This window comes from Schistocerca piceifrons, chromosome 4 (assembly GCF_021461385.2).
Source record: "Schistocerca piceifrons isolate TAMUIC-IGC-003096 chromosome 4, iqSchPice1.1, whole genome shotgun sequence".
In the NCBI taxonomy this organism is placed as follows: Eukaryota; Metazoa; Arthropoda; class Insecta; order Orthoptera; family Acrididae; genus Schistocerca; species Schistocerca piceifrons.
In genome coordinates, this window is record NC_060141.1 from 720,661,857 (window position 1) to 720,680,370 (window position 18,514).

An 18,514-nucleotide genomic window follows, 5' to 3' on the forward strand; every position below is an offset into this window, starting at 1 on the left:
TAACGAAAACCTCGATGTATGTAATTACAATATTAAATCCAATTGTGATATATATATATTTTACACCTGTTACTGGCGGTTTATTTTACCCAATACGAGTCTACGAAATAGGAAAATTGGGCTTGGCAGAAACCAAGAAACGTAATAAAATGCGTGAAACTCTTAACTGAGGAAAGTTTGCTGAGACGAACCTAGAGATGTTTTCGTTATAACGATACTGCTCTCAAAATCGGCCATGTCTGTTTTCAACGCAAGTTCAGATTTCAAAGTACCTTCCAGCTGGAAGTACTAATAAAATGGGAGAGGTTCTAAGTTTCCTAAACTCTCCTGTGATCGAAAATGACAGTTTTTTCAGTGTTAAACAGTTTTGCTTAATAATACCAGTGAGTTTCTAAAATAATTTGCTTTGGAATATTTTAAATTTTACTTTTATTTTTCTCCTTTAACATATCTACCATTTTAAGTAAATTTTCCCATTTTTTCATCAACTTTGTGGGCAATGCTTGGCCTAAACACGGTGACAAATTCAAATAACTGTTTTCTGAGGCTGTAACACATCTTTTAAACAGTTACATCCGGATGGCGGTAAGCTGAAAATATTAAAGAATACAGGCGCATTGCACTGCCGCGGAAGTGTCAAAATGTTACAAAACACAAATTACGGAACCACGTATGGAAAGCATGATGCGATTGGAAACACTTTTCGTCGTTCAGAGGCGGCTAGGCGGACAGTGCAATCTTTAGCAGATTGTCGATATCATCCGTGGTTGGAAACGTTTAGAATTTCAGTTTTATGACAGCACGAACAATAGTAACACCACCTTAATAGCCAAGATGACAGGTTAGCAAGCAACAGTTTAAAGCATAGCTTGAGTTACAGAGAATATAGGGAATGTACTGTTAGGGATTCTCGGAGGGTAAATGTCTTTTGTATTTTGGGATCGCTACGAGTTGATTGTTCTTTAATAAGAAAACTTCTTTAGATACTTTAACCTTCCTTGGTTGCACAAGTTCATTGCTTGAATAGGGTTTCCATTTCTAGCCGGGCCCTCGTCGGGACACAGACAGTGGTGTAGAAATGAAGTAAAAATTTAATACAATTACGTTTTATTTAGAATACAATTACATGGAACTTGTTGAGGCAGAACACCGTATTTTTCGAGAGATTTCACCTTTGTCAGCAAGTCTTTTTCCTTTTACGTATTTATAAAACCCCCACGCAAGTCAACTTTTAGTTATCAGTCCGATGCGCCTACATCAGTGAAAATGCTCTTTCCACAGTGGCAATACTTTGCAAAATCGGGACAAAATTTTTTCTTGTCGGGATGTCGGGACAAGAAGGTCCATAACGGTGATGGTCCCTACATATGGGGACGGATGGCAACCCTACCATCCAGACCAATGTTTAACGAAAAATCCAGAGTACAGAACCAGGACTAACTTGCTACTTCTGCTTTTCGAGTACAAATAGGCCTATTCCAAAGACTGAGCTACCCAAGCACGACACACAGCTTTACTTTCGGCAGTACCTCTATTACCTTCCAAATTTGACAGAAGTTCTGCATACATTGCAGGACATGTACTCCTGGAAGAAAGGACATTGCGGCGATTTGGCCAGACCACGGCTTAGGCCCTTGGGGGATTGTTTCCAGAATAAATCTTTACTTCTGCAGCTGAGTGTGTCCGGAAGTAAAGCCGTGAGGGCGGGCAGTGACTGATGCTTGAATGCACGTACCCGCGAAAGGTAAATGGTCCAGGTTCGAGACCCAGTCCGACACTTTTATCCTACCAAAGCATCCAAGTCCCCCGTTTTTCACACAGCTTATCCCCTACAAGTTATCACTCCCAAATAGTCGACAACCACTGACCATAAAACAGGTTACCACATTTCAACATTTCTTCTAGCGCTCACCTTCATCTCCTCCATATTAATATCTACGAGTCCTACTGATATTTTGTCAAGAACTGAGTATTTGAACAATGTCTTGTGATTTATCACCTCAAAGGTCTGATAGCCTCGAACAGTGTCCGTCATGTCAAAGTGTGAAATGTATCGTTATGGTGCTGTCACTTCTCTGGGACACACTAATATTATTTCCATGCCTAGATTGTTCATCTGTGCTTCACCTGTCAAGAAATTTTCAGTTCACTGAGAATTGTAACGAGAAGATCAAGTACTAACTTCGGAACTACTAAAATGTGTTGTTTCCGCAGTTCATATCTTACGTCATGATTTACTTTTCACGCGATAGATACTCCCTCGGCCGTGTGTGTGTGTGTGTGTGTGTGTGTGTGTGTGTGTGTGTGTGTGTGTGTCGTTCTTAGCTGAATATTTTGAACACATTTTCGGAGTCTATGTTAATTTCTACGAAGATCATTTTGTATTGTATAAAACAATGAACTGTGAATATGTCTTACATTGTACGGGAATCTGTCGTTTGCTCGAGAGTGGTATCTGATCGAAAGTACCTGGACACATCCTACGTAATGCGAAAGTAAGCGCTATATGTCGCCACAGGCGGACTCGCCAGTATAAAAGGAGGCGGCGAATACTGTGTTGTCAGCAGAGAAGCAGTGACAGTCTAGTTCGTTGGTCAAGAGAGCTATGTGACTTCGAACGCCGGCTAACCACTAAATATCACTGAGTAGCAAATCCATCAGGGACTTTCCAACACTTCTAAAACCGCCCAAGTAGAGTGTTGGTCATGTGATTCTGAAATGGAAACGTGAGGGAAGGACCACAGCTGGAGTCCGCGCAGGTTACTGTGGTCGATGTGCAGTGACTAATTTTTGGCCAAAGTGCTGGGCGAGATGGTTGGTTGGTTTGTTTGGGGAAGGGGACCAAGCAGTGAGGTCATAGGTCCCATTGGATTAGGGAAGTATGGGTAAGGAAGTCTGCCGTTCCCTTTCAGAGCAACCATCCCGGTATGTCCCTGAAGCGGTTTAGACAAGCACGGAAAACATAACGATGGCCGGACGTGGGTTTGAACGTCGTCCTCGCGAATGCGCGTTGAGTGTGATAACCACAGCGCCACCACTCTCGGTGAGGGCGAGTTTATTCGTTTGTTCGGAACGGGAGGCCGACAGCGTGTCCCCCCTTTCTGCCGATCGCCCATGACAGAATCGAGACGCACTTCCTACACTCTTTCTCAAGCGATGTTACAGAAACTATTCGAAAAAAAATTATTTTTGCTCACTTATAGCTTTATATGTCAGCTTCATGACGTGCCCATCACTCGTTATGGTACTTATTGTGATATTGGCGTGGAAGTAAGACACGGGGCGAAATTTGAAAAATCCAGTGAAATATAGGGGTGCCATGGTTTTGAGTTTGGTGCATATTACATATGTTGCTACGTACGAAATTTAGGTAATATATTGAATTTTTCTTTAGAGTTGGGTGGAGGGCTATCTGTTACCAATCGCGAGAAAGTGGATCTGACGTAGTACATTCATTTGCGATCGCGCGCTCCAGTGATAAAAGCCAGAGTGAAATAATCACAACGGAAATCAGATTTTGGTAAATGACAGCATTCAAAGAGGAGAGTATTTGGCCATATGGTTATTTTACAGAACTTCGTCATCTGCCATGTTATTCCACTAACTACACACTTTCTCGATGGAAGAATGTATTTTTAAGGGCCCTCAGTGGATGGTGGAAAGTGGAACACCGTGGGTTTTAGAACATAAATGAAGACATTACACGTTTATTTTTGTACTGAGGATATGGCTTTTCATAAGCTGTTGATCTTATTCCTCAGCTTCTCGCCTAATAAACTTAATAAACCATGTTTCAGAATTCTCTCGCAATTGCATCTGGGCAACATGTTAGTGAAGTGACACCATGTAAACTCCGCTTTTTTTGCAAAAGAAGCAAATTTTAAATAGCAGCAAGAGAAATGTATAGGTTTTAGACAAAATTCGACACTCATGACGCTTCTCTGAAAGTTACAAATGGTTAATAAGCCTCGTGAAAAATCTCTGCTTGGGTTGCATTCTCAGCGGAGTACATTTTAGATACTAGCCAATGCAGAGGTGACAACTTTGTGAATTGTCACCATGCAAGTGTGGGCGTGGAGGAGCTTAATATTTACAAAAAATGTGAGCGTAGGCTTCAGTTTAGAACGGCACTTCCACTTCAGCTCTCGATTTTTCCCCTGCAGAGCCAGCCCCTAACCCCCACCACCACTGCTTTCCCCACACATGCCCTGCCGATTGCCCACCTTCTGGCCACGTTATTCTGCGCGAGCACTGAACCGAGACCAGGCACATCTCATGTAGGCCTACTGACTGGAATCGTCAAGCACTGTGCAGGCTCATTGTGTAAAGCCACATGAAATCACCAAAGGGAATCAGTTGTAAGTTTCAGAGTGCTACCAGCAGTCCAACCAACACTGATTGTGCGTAGGGTGTGACAATGAGGTACAAGGGTCGAGCAGGTCCTCATAAGCCACACATATTTGAGATTAGTACTAAACAATGCTTCAGGTGGCATAAAGGGAGACATCACTGGAGAGCAGATAACTGGACATGAGTGATTTAGAGTGATGAATGACTATCTCGTGGCAGTCCGAGTAAAGGGTTTGGATTTGGCAAATGCCTTGCAGGACGTCATCTGCCGTCATGTGTAGTGCCAACACTGTAGTACGGAGATGGTGACGTATACGATATGGGACTATTTTTCGCGGATAGGGTGTGATCCCTTACAGCACTCGAGAAAACGCTAAATGTGGAACGGTATGATCACCAGAACGGTATGATCACATTCACAGCATTGCGTGCTATGTACAGCAGAGGTACACTTCGGCGACGATGATTGTATTAGCATGGCATTGCACCCTGTTGTAAAGCAGGACCTATGAGGAAATGGTTCGTGGACAACATTCTTGAAATGGACTGGCCTGCCAAGGGTTCAGATCTGAACCCAATGGAACAACTGTGGAATGAGGTAAAACGTAGACGTCAGTCCAGACCCCAAAGTCCAACATCACTACATCTACATCGATACTCTGCAAATCAAATTTAAGTGCTGGCAGAGGGTTCATAGAATTACCTTCACAAATCTCTATTACTCCAATCTCTTATAGCGCACGGGAAGAATGAGCACCTATATCTTTCCGTACGAGCTCTGATTTCCTTTATCTTGTCGTGGTTATCGTTTCTCCGGATGTAGGTCGGTGTCAACAAAATATTTTCGCATTCGGAGGAGAAAGTTGGTGATAGGAATTTCGTGAGAAGATTCCGTCGCAACGAAAAACGCTTTTCTTTTAATAATGTCCATCCCAAATCCTGCATCGTTTCTGTGACACTCCCATATTTCGCGATAATACAAAACGTGCTGCCTTTCTTTGAACTTTTTCGATGTACTCCGTCAGTCCTATCTGGTAAGGATCCCACACCGCGCAGCAGTATTCTAAAAGGACGGACGAGCGTAGTGTAGGCAGTCTCCTTATAGGTCTGTTACATTTTCTAAGGGTCCTACCTTCTCTGGTCTTAGCTCTAGATGTAAAATGGACTGCCATTCCTCCACCGACTTCCAGACACTTTACTGTGTGTCCCCAATAGGGTTCAGCCGTCAAAGGCGAACGACGGGCATACCCTATATGAAATTCTACTAATACACGTCTGTATACTTTACCTCAGATAGTGAACTTTGGTTGCACATTCTGTATAGAATCTTCCAGGGCTTGTGTTGACCCCCAGGCTGTCCCATTCACTATCACGAGCCACGCCTTTTAGGACCAATATGATGAAATGAGATGATGCTGAAAGGAACAGGTAGAAGTGTAGAGTAGCGCACAACCCTGAACTATGAAGTACCTTGTTCTCACCGATAAGTGCGCCATTTAACTTTGGATGACGTTAGTTCAAATTGCAGATGCCGTTTTAGAATATTCTCTCCTTTTGTGTCCAGACTCTCGTACGAATTCGAGGGTGTACTGAAAGTACTAGAAATGTGGTCTTAATTGCTTTACCAAATGACACGCGTCTTTACAGATGCGCTACAGGCGGAGTGACTACACAGGTGTTTCAGGACTATCCTTACGGGTGAATAACTTCCAAGCCTAAACTACGTCCGGTCTTCAAGATCTTGGATAAATCAGGGCACAATGTGTCCGACATGTAGAAAAGTAGCAAGCTTTCTCATTACTAATGATTCTGAAATCGTTTCAATAATTTCAAATACCTAGGAGAGAGAAATGTAAAGGTATTAACAGGGACGATCGTATAAAACTCGGCTGTATGAGAAAAGACTGCCACCACTGACACGAATCATTAACTGGACGAGGTGATTGGCACAGGCTAGCGTGCCACATATGGGGAGTTCAGAGCACAAGGAAATCTAGTCCATTTTTGGTTATTTTGGCCTCCTCCCGCTTTAAAGTACTATTCATGAAGCCGCTTTCAGAGCATAAAAGATTCACGGCTGGGTAATATAAATAACTGCTCTAGGATTGGCACACAGTTGAGCATGGCAGTAAGAAGACGTGTTCAGAGCCCAGTAGGAACATGTCCACTGTCACAATTTGCATGGTTTGTTTAGTTTGTGTGTGAGCTCTAATTAACACGGACTGATAAGTAATTCGTATAAAGATACAGAAGATAAAGCGTCGGACTATCAGCATTCCAGGTCAGGTAAACTAATAATTACTTTAAGTTTGATAAGTGAGAATTATCGAGTAAATTGCCAGAGTGGACTGTTGAGCTTAAATGTGTGATAACGTTTTATGATACTTTCGCAGGCACTGTATGTTGTATAAGTCCATTTTCCTTTTAATGCAGGAGAGAACACAGCAGCTGAGGAAGATGGAGCTTTTGCAGTAGCTGACTGTCTGCAATCATGATGGAGCAGAGAGGCGAGGAATTTGACATCCTGGGAAGTGAAAAAGGAACATTTGAAGACGACAGCGAAACTGTAGGAGGAAGTATACGACAAGGACGAGAGCGTTCTCTCTAAAAGCCTTCCTGCTAACGCCCCCTGCTGTAAGTTGCAATGCCGCATTCAAAGGAGAGAGGAAACATGTTTCGTTCCTTCTGGAAACCTAGTCATTACATACAGACTTTTTCAGTCAGCTCTGATTACGTCATCTCGGGAAAAGAGTTGGTTCTGGAAATTCTAAAGCGATTATCTTCAAATATTTAAGGATTGGTATCTTTAAGGATGTGTAACCTCGACACACGAAATCCTAAGACCTACTAGCTTAAACAGGAAAATTTAAGTTTCATTGTGTCTCGTGAAGAAAAATCAAGACAGTGTGAAGCCTCGGCCACTGACCACGCATTCTTGGTATCAGGACATTCTTGCTTACCTAATTATAGTGATTTTGGTTTTGATGTAAAAAGCCAGTGGGAAAACTTCGCACAGTTACACACTAAATGATTGGGTGGATAATGTTAGACAAGCAAAGCAAACGTTCTCTAGATTTTGAGGTCATTATGAAATTTTGAGGCTTACTGTCCTTCAGAGACGGGAGAACGAAGGAAATAGTCTACCTCGACTGAGATATACGAGGAAGGGGAATGGCTTGACTATTGCAACGGTAACTACACAAAAATGTGAATAGAAAGAGGTAGCTAAATTCCATCTAAATTATTGCTGGGATCGCTGAATAGAAGGCTATATGGCAAGCTGATAGATGGATTCGGGAGGAAAAGTTCGGATTCAGAAGAGGAAAAGGATAAAAAAGGCTACTGGCTTGTTAAATATCATAGGGAAAGATTTGAGAAACGTAGAAAAATTTGTTTTTTTTATTGATTTGGAAAAGCTTTCGACAGAGTGCAATAAGACAAGCTGATGGATATTTTTAAGAGGAATGGAGTAGATTGGAAGGTGAGACGATTGGTACAGAGCCTATATTTACAACAGAAATTGAGAATAAGGACTGGAAGTGAAATGTCTGAAGGAAGCAGCACTGCAAGGGGCGTTAGACAAGTTTGGTGCCTCTCACCTTTATTGTTCAATTTATGTCTGGAAAAGATTATTGCGAAATGCTTAAATGCAAAATGTGTATTGGTGGAAAGAATAGAATGTGTACGATTTGCTGGTGACAAGATATTAGTGGCAGAAACTGAACGAACTGCAAATAAAATGCAATAAGATCTGAATGCCGTTTGTATGGAATATGGGGTGAGAATCAATACAGCAAAAACAGAGTACGGTGGTCGGCAAAGGAAGGAGAATGGCATGTATTAAGATGGGACACGTTATTAGTAGCCTAGTGCGAGCATTTAAATAATTTGGAGTACGATTACTGAAGACTTGACTTACAGTCAGGTGGTGAAAACTCGCTTTGCTATGGCGAAGGAGGCATTCAGTAGAAAGATGGGGCACACTATAAGGTCTGAGGAAAACTCTTAGCAAGTGTTTTGTCTGGAGTGTGGCGCTCTATGGGACAAACATGGACACTGACGAGAGGATGAGAGGAGGAGTATGGAGAGGATAAGCTGGGTGGTAAGAATAAGTAATTAAAGAGTATAGGAAAAGGTTTATAAGAGAAGACGGCTGCAGTTTATAAGAGCAGAAGAACTGGATGGGACATTCGTTGAGATGGGAGTGCCTGCTTAACAGACACTTTGGAAGGTCTAGTGCGTGGCAGGAGATTGAAAGGGACGAGGAGATTCAAGATGATAGACGGCATAAAGGGAAGTGGAAATTACGTGGACCTGAAGAGGACAACAGAAGACAAGAGAGCACCACGTGAAAACCTGGACATCAATATCTGGCCAATCACTGCCTCCCTTCCCTCCAACAGCGAATAATAAAATGTCCTATGTTAATTTAGTTGAAGACGTTTATCTTTAAGTAACAAATTGTACATATAAATGCCTGAAGACGAGCAGAACATGCTCTAAACGCGATGCAGTATGTTAAACCTAAGTAACTAGCAAATACAAGTATTCACCCACTTGTTTCCACTCTTCTGAAAATAATCCTTGTCAATATTTTGCAACCATGACAATTTGATGGTTCGGTAATATTCACTCCTCAGCATTTGCCTTCGGTAAGTATGGAATTATTACATACTTTTGTGAAGCCTGAAGCTATTTCGCCTCATCTTGCATATCAGGATGACCAAAGCTTTTTTAAAACAGAGGAATGTGCTTGTTTCTTCGTTTCCATTTAAAAAGGCACTACGATCCTCGCCGAGGCTGACGAATGATGGAAGCATCCCTATGACCGCAAGACATTCCTGCCTACGTAGCGCGGTCAACGAAAGTGAGAGCGAGAGGAAGCTAAGAACAGGAAGTCTTCGTGTCGGCTGACGCGGCGGAAGACCCAGTCGCCACAGCCGCGGCATCCAAGAGGGTGGGGGGGGGGCACAGTGGCAACGTAATTTAAGTACGATCAAGGGAGCAGCAGTTTTTCAAGAGGATGAAAGGAACAACAGTGTCTGTTCAAAAGTCTGGGCAACATGGATAACGGGTTAAATAAGAGATGTGCAGTACGGCAGGGTTGCACACGGCCCCTGTTCTCTTTAATCTAGTACATACAAATAGCGCCAGATCTAACAAGGGGAGCTGCAGTTAACACATGCGCTCGTTTCGCAGATGTGTCTTCAATGGAAGTAAGAAAACCCTCCAGGCAACTCCTCTGAGAGTGTCAAATTATCTGCATACAGCCCGAAATTAAACACGATACTTATTGTATGCAAAAAGGCAAACAGAACTGGAAAAGTCCATTAGAAATACGTAGAATAATTTACATACCTGATAAGTTAACACGAGATAGCCATAAGGAAAAGGAACACAGTGCAACACAACAAGTTTTCATTAACAGGAAAATTGTTTGTTATAAAGTCACGTAGCCTTAAGAACGAATCTTTTCAGCGCTTTACTGTGGGTTACTATGTTCTGTGTAAAACTAAAGAAATTCCAGTTATTTAAATTTGTTATCAAACTTAAAACAAAGTGTGGACAAGACAAACTTAAGTGAAACCTGTAGATTATTTGTACCAGTAGCAGCGAAAATTTTAGAAGAGACACCGGGAAGGAAACGACATTAGGCGGCTGTAAAATGCCATATGATGGACAACCACTGCAAACTAGTTCACAAAAACAATGTAAGCAAAAACCGGTCATACTGTGCGCTAACCACTTAAGTCCGCTCACACCTTTACTCCCTTTTTAAGGTGAAGTCTATGGAGAGAAAAAAAAAAACAAATCGTGGTCGGTGAAGGATTATAAGAAGAGGCGCTCTATGCAGACGGCTGCGGTCGGTACATAGTGAAAAGCAGCACCATCATGATTCATCTATTGTTAGAATAAATCTAGGAACTTTTACAGCCGCTCCTTGTCCCAGCAGTCCACTGTACGAAACGAGCAGTGAAAACTTTAGAAATTGCAGCTACCAAGGAAGGTGTGCAATAGATTTACAACTTCGGCTGTGTTTGGAAGTTTTTATTTTGCATTCTGTTGATAGTTATCACATGAAATAATTTCATCGAGCCCTCCACTGTAGCTATCCACCTCTATCCTCTCTTTAAATATCTGTATAATCTAGCTCTGATTTATTCCACGAAGCTGCAACATTTTTGTTTGGGAATCCTAGTAATTTCCCAATGATTGCAATAACTATCTTAGTTCTTTGTTGTATGCTGAAATAAATCACAATTCTCTCTATATTTTCAAGCCATTCACTGCTTGTTTCTCTGCCCTCTTCATTACTTTTATTTTACCAATTTCACACGCTATTCTATCGTTCTAGTTCGTCCAACAGTCCAAACCGACCTGTCTACCTGCATGAGTAGATCTTTTATTCTGTCTTCACAAACAAATGTAAACTGTGATTATTTGTGCTATAGCTACTACTTGCGCTACTCTTCGTAAATATACAAAATATAAGACAGGCCACGTACATGTATCACGATGACCTGACAAAACAATGTCTGCTTAGATTTAAGGGAGAATGCCGCTTGATCTTACTTGCCTGAATAAATCCATAAAGTCACTTTCACGATAATCGATGCAATATGACGACCACGGTGGCGAGTGTGTACAAGGTAGGCTAGTTCTGCATGACAAACAAGGGTATCTAAGAGGCTCGCGCTGGTCTTACCTGTGCTGAGGTCTCGAACGTAAGGTTCGCCCGACAACTCCAGTCCGCGAATCACCACGGCACGAACCACAACCATGTGTTAAGCCCACACATGCGCAACTGCCGGAGGCAGCGCCCTGCAGGTCACGTGACCTCCCCCACCAGGAGCGCCCGGCGCGCGCATGCGCCGTTTCAGGACCGAGTTGCCGTTGGCGGGCGCGCAGCAGCTACGCTAGCAGTGCTTCGCGGCGCCACGGACGTTCTGAAAACACCCAAGGCATAAAATGAAATGAAGGGTTATACATACGAATATTTTCCAATACTGAGAATTTTTATTAAATCACTCCAGTTTAAAGCTAGAATCTTTGGTACTATCAGGTGCTCATGTCCTGGACTCATCCTTACACGATAAAAGCAAATTTGTTAACCCCACAAAGTGAGACTAATATTTGCAGGGTGACCCAGCTGCCCCTACTTGTGTCGGTTATGCAGCCGGTAATGTTGTACCTGGACTTCATAAAATACGCGCAAAATTTTCGTATTCTCTGTTTCGCTCTGTGCAAACAATTAGTGTTACAGAAAAATGAACAGGGCATTTTTATGGGAAATTTAATGTAATTAAAATTTGTACTGGGATACGTTTTCACTGCAGGCCACAGTTTTCGAATTATTCAAGAAAAATGTAGAAAATTGGCCTTCAGACACTTCTCCACCCCCACAATCATCCCTCAGCAGCCAGTATTTCTACTAGTTTGTGGCACTCTCTCCTACCAGTGTACAAAAATTTCTGACTTCACGAACTATTCCCGATATTCGACCTTTTTTGGTCTCTATTGATTGGGCCATTACGTCATCGTCATAGTCGGTTAGTTCGTTAACATTATTAATATAAATGTGCATGTGAGGCTAATGAAAGGAAAACGACTTATAAAAATGACTATTTTTTTTATAATATCAGTATATATATATGTGTTTGGAGAGAGAGAGAGAGAGAGAGAGAGAGAGAGAGAGAGAGAGCGAGGGAGGGAGACTGATTTTTGATTGACATTTTTACTTTAAGTCGTAACTGGTACCTGAATTTTGGTTTCTGCCTCCTTGAATGATGAGATTCTGCATCAGTTGTTGACATATTGCAATTTGGAGAAAGTTATTGTTCGTTAAGGTTTAAAATACGGTTCTGTTAGTTACTTGGCCGTATTGCGGATAGCTTTGAGCCCAAGTTTTCGTAGCTTTTCGTACCTAAGGGACCACTGTTGTAAGTAAATAAGATCAAACAGCAATCTGCTTTTCGTGAGAAAAGGCGATTGCTTGGAACAAAAACTTCCTTCAAACTACACGTCCTGCTACATCAAAATTGGTCAGTGGAGTTCAGCGCCATACTATTGTATAAGAACATAATCCAATTACTGTAATTAAGAAATTATGAGAGGTTGTTACTTATTGAATGAAAACTATAGAGAATGCATTTCTTTTCCTGTATTTTAGTTAACTTTGTAAAGTTACAATTCTGTCGATTGATAGACGGCGACGACAATGAAGTTCACCTCCTTATCCAAAAACAAACAAGATATTTCCATTCTTCACCTCCAGAAAATTTCTATACATAAATGTTTGGCAACTCTTACACATACTTTACTCGGTTTTATCACTAAAATATCAATTTTAATTAAATGTAACAATACGTTCTGAGCGACGGCCTCGCAACATGTCCTCTTTCCACAAGATACAGATTAACAGCCTTTTTTTTTTTTTAACAAATCAATTGTCTTGTTTTTAGGGTCTATACTCAAAGATTCTCTAATACTATCGTTGCGGGGAGGGGGTTGCGTGCTAAAGAGTTTCTTGCTGTCCAGCTGCGCTTCACTTCAAGTACTTTTTGAATCACATACATTTACGGTATCTGCATACATTACTGAGCTTCTCAGAATAAAATCAGGCACAAATTAGTTAAAGAAAAAAAGCAGTGAGGCAGACATAATATTACAGACTCCGGTAAACGTTGCGCTAAAATTAATTACGATGACAATTCGATCCAGACTTAACCCTTACAAGCACAGTAGTTTCGTAATCAGAAGATCTCACGAATACAACGATGTAATTGTTTATTTTATGCTATTAAAATTCACAAGACTGTTAGATAAAATTTATACAAACGTGAATTTTACAGTTTGGTACAGTGGTAGGAGAGAGTGCCATGAATAACGTACCAGAAATCCTGACTGATAAAGAGATGATTGTGGGTGGTCTGTTCGCCAGACGCGAGCCCTGAAACATACTCCAGCATTATTACAATAAAGCTACGCTTCCTTAGCTACGGAAATTTCCCGCAACGTGCTGCGTAAAAAGCGTGCGAGATTGCGCTCCGCACTGCACAATGCAAACGTACCAGACCGTTTTCCTAGGGTGCGCACGACATAGTGGCTCTGCCTGCAGGAAACGCTTACACATTACAGGACGGGCCTGTCCCACACGTCGCAGTAAGTCGAACTGAGCAGCACCTGACAACCAGGCGACACTTGTCATTTGTACTCTTCCGGTCTAATTACTGAAACATCCACCAGAAATGGCTGACCGCTTCTCTGCCTCAGAGGACGTGCAGCTTACCGAGGTGGTATCCGAGCAGCATATTTTGTGAAACATGGCCAATGCTGAGTGGAAAAACCAAATGAAAAATGAGTTAATCTGAGCAGAAATCGGAAGAAAAATGAGTAACACAATTAAATACGAGGGTTGGAACTTAAATGGTGTCAACTATTTATTCGCTACCGTTACAAAAGAGTTACACGTTTGCATCTCTGACTGTCCTTCAAAGTAGTCACCAGCATTGTGTAGAACCCGTTATCAGCGATGTGGAAGGCGTAGTATACCGTCAGCAGAGCCAGTTCTGTTGATGGTGCGAAAGGAGCGGCTGCCTGTCGAATCTCTGGAACACTTCTGAAGCGAATGCCATTCCTTCATCTTCGGAATCAAATCAAAGTCACAAGGACTTAAGTCCGGGAGTTTGGTGGATGGTACAGTACTTCCCAGTCCTATCGACCGAACAGAGCAACCACAGCTTGCGCTGTATGCCCCCGCGCATTGTCGTGCAAAATGATGGGTGGGTTGCGCAGAAACTGTCGCCGCTTCTATCGGAAAGCTGGTCGCAGGTGATGCTCCAAAAACGAACAGTAATACTGTGCATTGACGGTCTGCCGTAGAGGAACGTAATGCGTTATGATAACACCACCACAGTCGTACACGAGAATCACCATAACTTTAGACCGCTCCATTCGCACCATCAACAGAACAGGCTCTGCTAACGGTATACTACGCCTTACACATCGCTGGCAACGGGTTCTACACAACGCTGGCGACTACTCTGAAGGATAGTAACAGGTGCAAACATGTAACTCTTTTGTATCGGTTGTGAATAAATAGTTGCCACTATTTAAGGTTCCAACCCTCGTAGAAATGTGTTTCATTATGTCCAGCGTAATAAATTTGTAAATATATTTGTAACGATACTTTCGGCATAGCTATAATGAGCTGGATGTTGTCGCTGTGACCAGTACTGCGAATGACGATTAAAACCCGGACGGCTGAAGTAATCAGTGAGTCCGCTCCTCAAAGTGAATCCCTCATCTTTGGGGTAACCGCCAATTCCTACTAAGGGCACCATGTTTCCTTGGCAGTTCATTAATTTTTGATAAGTCTGCCTTATGAGGCAGGGGAAACCGGCATCCCTCTCTACTGTCTAATTAGACCGGCCGCTCTGTATCTCAGAAACTCATTTCCACGAAGATTCTCTCCTTGATGTAGGTGCTCTCTTTGCTGCTCGTGTCGCGCCAATGATCCCCACAATACTGCTGTCGTCTAAGACAAACTGTAGTATCCACCGACTTCAAACAAACTGTAAAAGTTTTTCTTGATTCCACCCCCCCCCCCCCCAAGAAATATAAAGGGAAAAAGTTTGGGTGTTGGTTTGGTAAAAGTTCTGCGTCAGCCGTGACATTTTAATTTCTTACTCCATTATTATCGACTCTATTGGCCAGAAAGATTGCAGGCATTATCGACAAACAATCATCATCCAGAAGTTTATGGCCACCTATCTAATTAATAGCCGGTCTATCCACCTTTGACGCTGATAACAGCGGCGACGCGCTATGGCATGAAAGCAATGAAGCCTTGGTAGGTCACTGGATGTGCGCTTCTGGCCATTAAAATTGCTACACCAAGAAGAAATGCAGATGATAAACGGGTATTCATTGGACAAATATATTATACTAGAACTGACATGTGATTACATTTTCACGCAGTTTGGGTGCATAGATCCTGAGAAATCAGTACCCAGAACAACCACGTCTGTCCGTAATAACAGCTTTCATACGCCTGGGCATCGAGTCAAACAGCTTGGATGCCGTGTTCAGGTACAGCTGCCCATGCAGCTTCAACACGATACCACAGTTCATCAAGAGTAGTGACTGGCGTATTGTGACGAGCCAGTTGCTCGGCCGCCATTGACCAGACGTTTTCAATTGGTGAGAGATCTGGAGAATGTGCTGGCCAGGGCAGCAGTCGAATATTTTCTGTATCCAGAAATGCCGTACAGGACCTGCATTATCCTGCTGAAATGTAGGGTTTCGCAGGTATCGAATGAAGGGTAGAGCGACGGGTCGTAACACATCTCAAATTTAACGTCCACTGTTCAAAGTGCCGTACTCCATACCATCACGCCGGGTGATACGCCAATATGGCGATGACGAATACACGCTTCCAATGTGCGTTCACCGCGATGTCGCCAAGCACGGATGCGACCATCATGATGCTGTAAACAGAACCTGGATTCATCCGAAAAAATGACGTTTTGCCATTCGTGCACCCAGGTTCATCGTTGAGTACACCATCGCAGGCACTCCTGTCTGTGGTACAGCGTCAAGGGTAACCGCAGCCACGGTCTCCGAGCTGATGGTCCATGCTGCTGCAAACGTCGTCGAATTGTTCGTGCAGATGGTTGTTGTCTTGCAAACGTCCTCATCTGTTGACTCAGGGATCGAGACGTGGCTGCGCGATCCGTTACAGCCATGGGGACAAGATGCCTGTCATCTCGACTGCTAGTGATACGAGGCTGTTGGGATCCTGCACGGCGTTCCATATTACCCTCCTGAACCCACCGATAGAATATTCTGCTAACAGTCACTGGATCTCGACCAACGCGAGCAGCAATGTCGCGATACGATAAAACGCAATCGCGATAGGCTACAATCCGACCTTCATCGAAGTCGGAAACGTGATGGTGCGCATTTCTCCTCCTTACACGAGGCATCACAACAACGTTTCACCAGGCAAAGCCGGTCAACTGCTGTTTGTGTATGAGAAATCGGTTGGAAACGTTCCTCATGTCAGCTCGTTGTAGGTGTCGCCACCGGTGCCAACCTTGTGTGAATGCTCTGAAAGGCTAATCATTTGCATATCACAGCATCTTCTTCCTGTTGGTTAAATTTCGCGTCTGTGGCACGACATATTCATGGTGTAGCAATTTTAATGGTCAGTAGTGTACTTTGCAACATATCTGCACACATAAGTCATCTGATTCCCGTAAATTCTGGAGAAGGGGATGATGAGCTCTGACGCCACGTTCAATCACATCCCGGATGTGTTCGATCGGGATCAGATCTGGCGAGTTGGGGGGGCAGCACATCAATTGGAACTCGCCACTGTTCCCTCGAACCACTCCATCACACTCCTGTCCTTGTGACACGGCGCATTATCTTGCTGAAAAATGCGACTGCTATCGGGAAACATGATCGTGATGACGGGTGCATGTGGTCTGCAACCACTGTACGATACTCCTTGGCCGTCATGGTGCCTTGCACGAGCTCGACTGGACCCATGGATGCTTACGTGAATGTTTCCCAGAGCATAATTGAGCCGCCGCCGGGTTGTCTCCATCCCGCAGTACCGGTGTCAAGGAGCTGTTCCACTGGACGACGACGGATTCGCGCCGTCCCAGCGGTGTGAGGAAGGTCTGGGGATTAGTCAGACCACGCAGCGTTATGCCACTGCGCCAACGTCCAGAACCGATGGTCACATGCCCATTTCAGTCGTGGTTGCCATGGTGTTTACATTGGCACGTACATAGGTCGGCTGCTGCGGTGGCCCATCGTTGGGAGTGTTCGGTGTGCTGTGTGTTCAGACACACTTGTACTCTGCCCAGTATTGAAGTATGATGTTGGTTCCGCTACAGTTCGCAGCCTGTCCTATTTTACCGGTCTGCCCAACTCGCGACGCCTGACATCTGTAATGAGCAGTGTCGCCCAACCCCACGACGTCTGGGCGTGGCTTCATCTTGGTTGCGCCATGTGTTGAAGACACTCACCACGGCACTCCTGGAACACCCGACAAGTTGTGCAGCTTCCGAAATGCGCGATCCGAGCCCCCACGCCATCACAGTCCGCCCTCGGTCAAACTCAGACATATCGCGCGCCTTCCCCATTCTACACACGAACAGTACTCTTACTGATACTGCATACACCTTGCGTGTGGCTGAATAGCAGTCATTCCTCGCCAGGTGACGTGGCTACCGCATAGACTGGGTTTTATCGATAGTAGGTCGGTGGTCATAATGTTCTGGCTGATCAGTGCATAATACTGAAGGTAATTATAAAATTACTTTGTTGTACGACAGATGGTTTAAGAGATAAATATTGAACAGCGCGAAAATTCAAATCTTCTTACAAGTAACGCTAAGGAATTACAGGCCCTGGCTGCGGGCGGGCGTTGATTGAAGTAAATGTAAAAAGTTGAAAATTAGTACTGGATCGGGATTCCAACCCGGGCCTGCTGCTTACTAGTCAGATGCTTTGACCACTGAGCCATCCGGACACAGTGGTCATTGCAACTTGGAGATTCAAAAGCTGTTACTGACATTATCTACAGCTCAACATACCGGCAGTACAATCCTAAAGTACGAAGTGCTTTGCCAGCAATAAACTATTTTCTTTTCAGCATTAGTGCCCGCATATGAACCGTCCACTTGTTCACGATATTGTTTCGTATGCAACGTCACAGATTGATTTTGTGATTACTTTACTGCTCTCTGGATTTAATCGCCGTATCACTGCTGGTTCTTCGTGACTACAGTTCACAGACGTAAGTAGTGTTGCAATGGTTTTACGTTCAATTCATCAAACTATAAATATCCCATCCCATCCGCATCAGGTGGGACTGACGGATGACATCGAACAAATACAAAGAAGGGCAGCTCGTTTTGTATTATCGCGAAATAGGGGAGATAGTGTCACAGACATGATACGTGAATTGGAATGGCAATTATTAAAACAAAAGCCTTTCTCGTTGCGACGGGATCCTCTCATGAAATTTCAATCACCAGTTTTCTCCTCCGATTGCGAAAACATTCTGTTGGCACCCACCTACATAGGGAGAAATGGTCATCACGATAAAATAAGAGAAATTAGAATTCGCACAGAAAAATTTAAGTGC

At 43.4% G+C, this 18,514-nt stretch overlaps 1 protein-coding gene across 2 annotated transcripts in view; it reads right to left on the minus strand.

The window, feature by feature from the left end:
* LOC124794675 (alpha-1,3-mannosyl-glycoprotein 4-beta-N-acetylglucosaminyltransferase A) overlaps positions 1 to 18,514 on the minus strand; it is an 834,427-nt gene that overhangs the window by 387,472 nt on the left and 428,441 nt on the right. For both annotated transcript variants that reach the window (XM_047258208.1, XM_047258209.1), the window contains exon 2: positions 11,057 to 11,297. The gene's annotated coding sequence lies outside the window, so the exon portion shown is untranslated. The remainder of the gene's footprint in view (positions 1 to 11,056; positions 11,298 to 18,514) is intronic.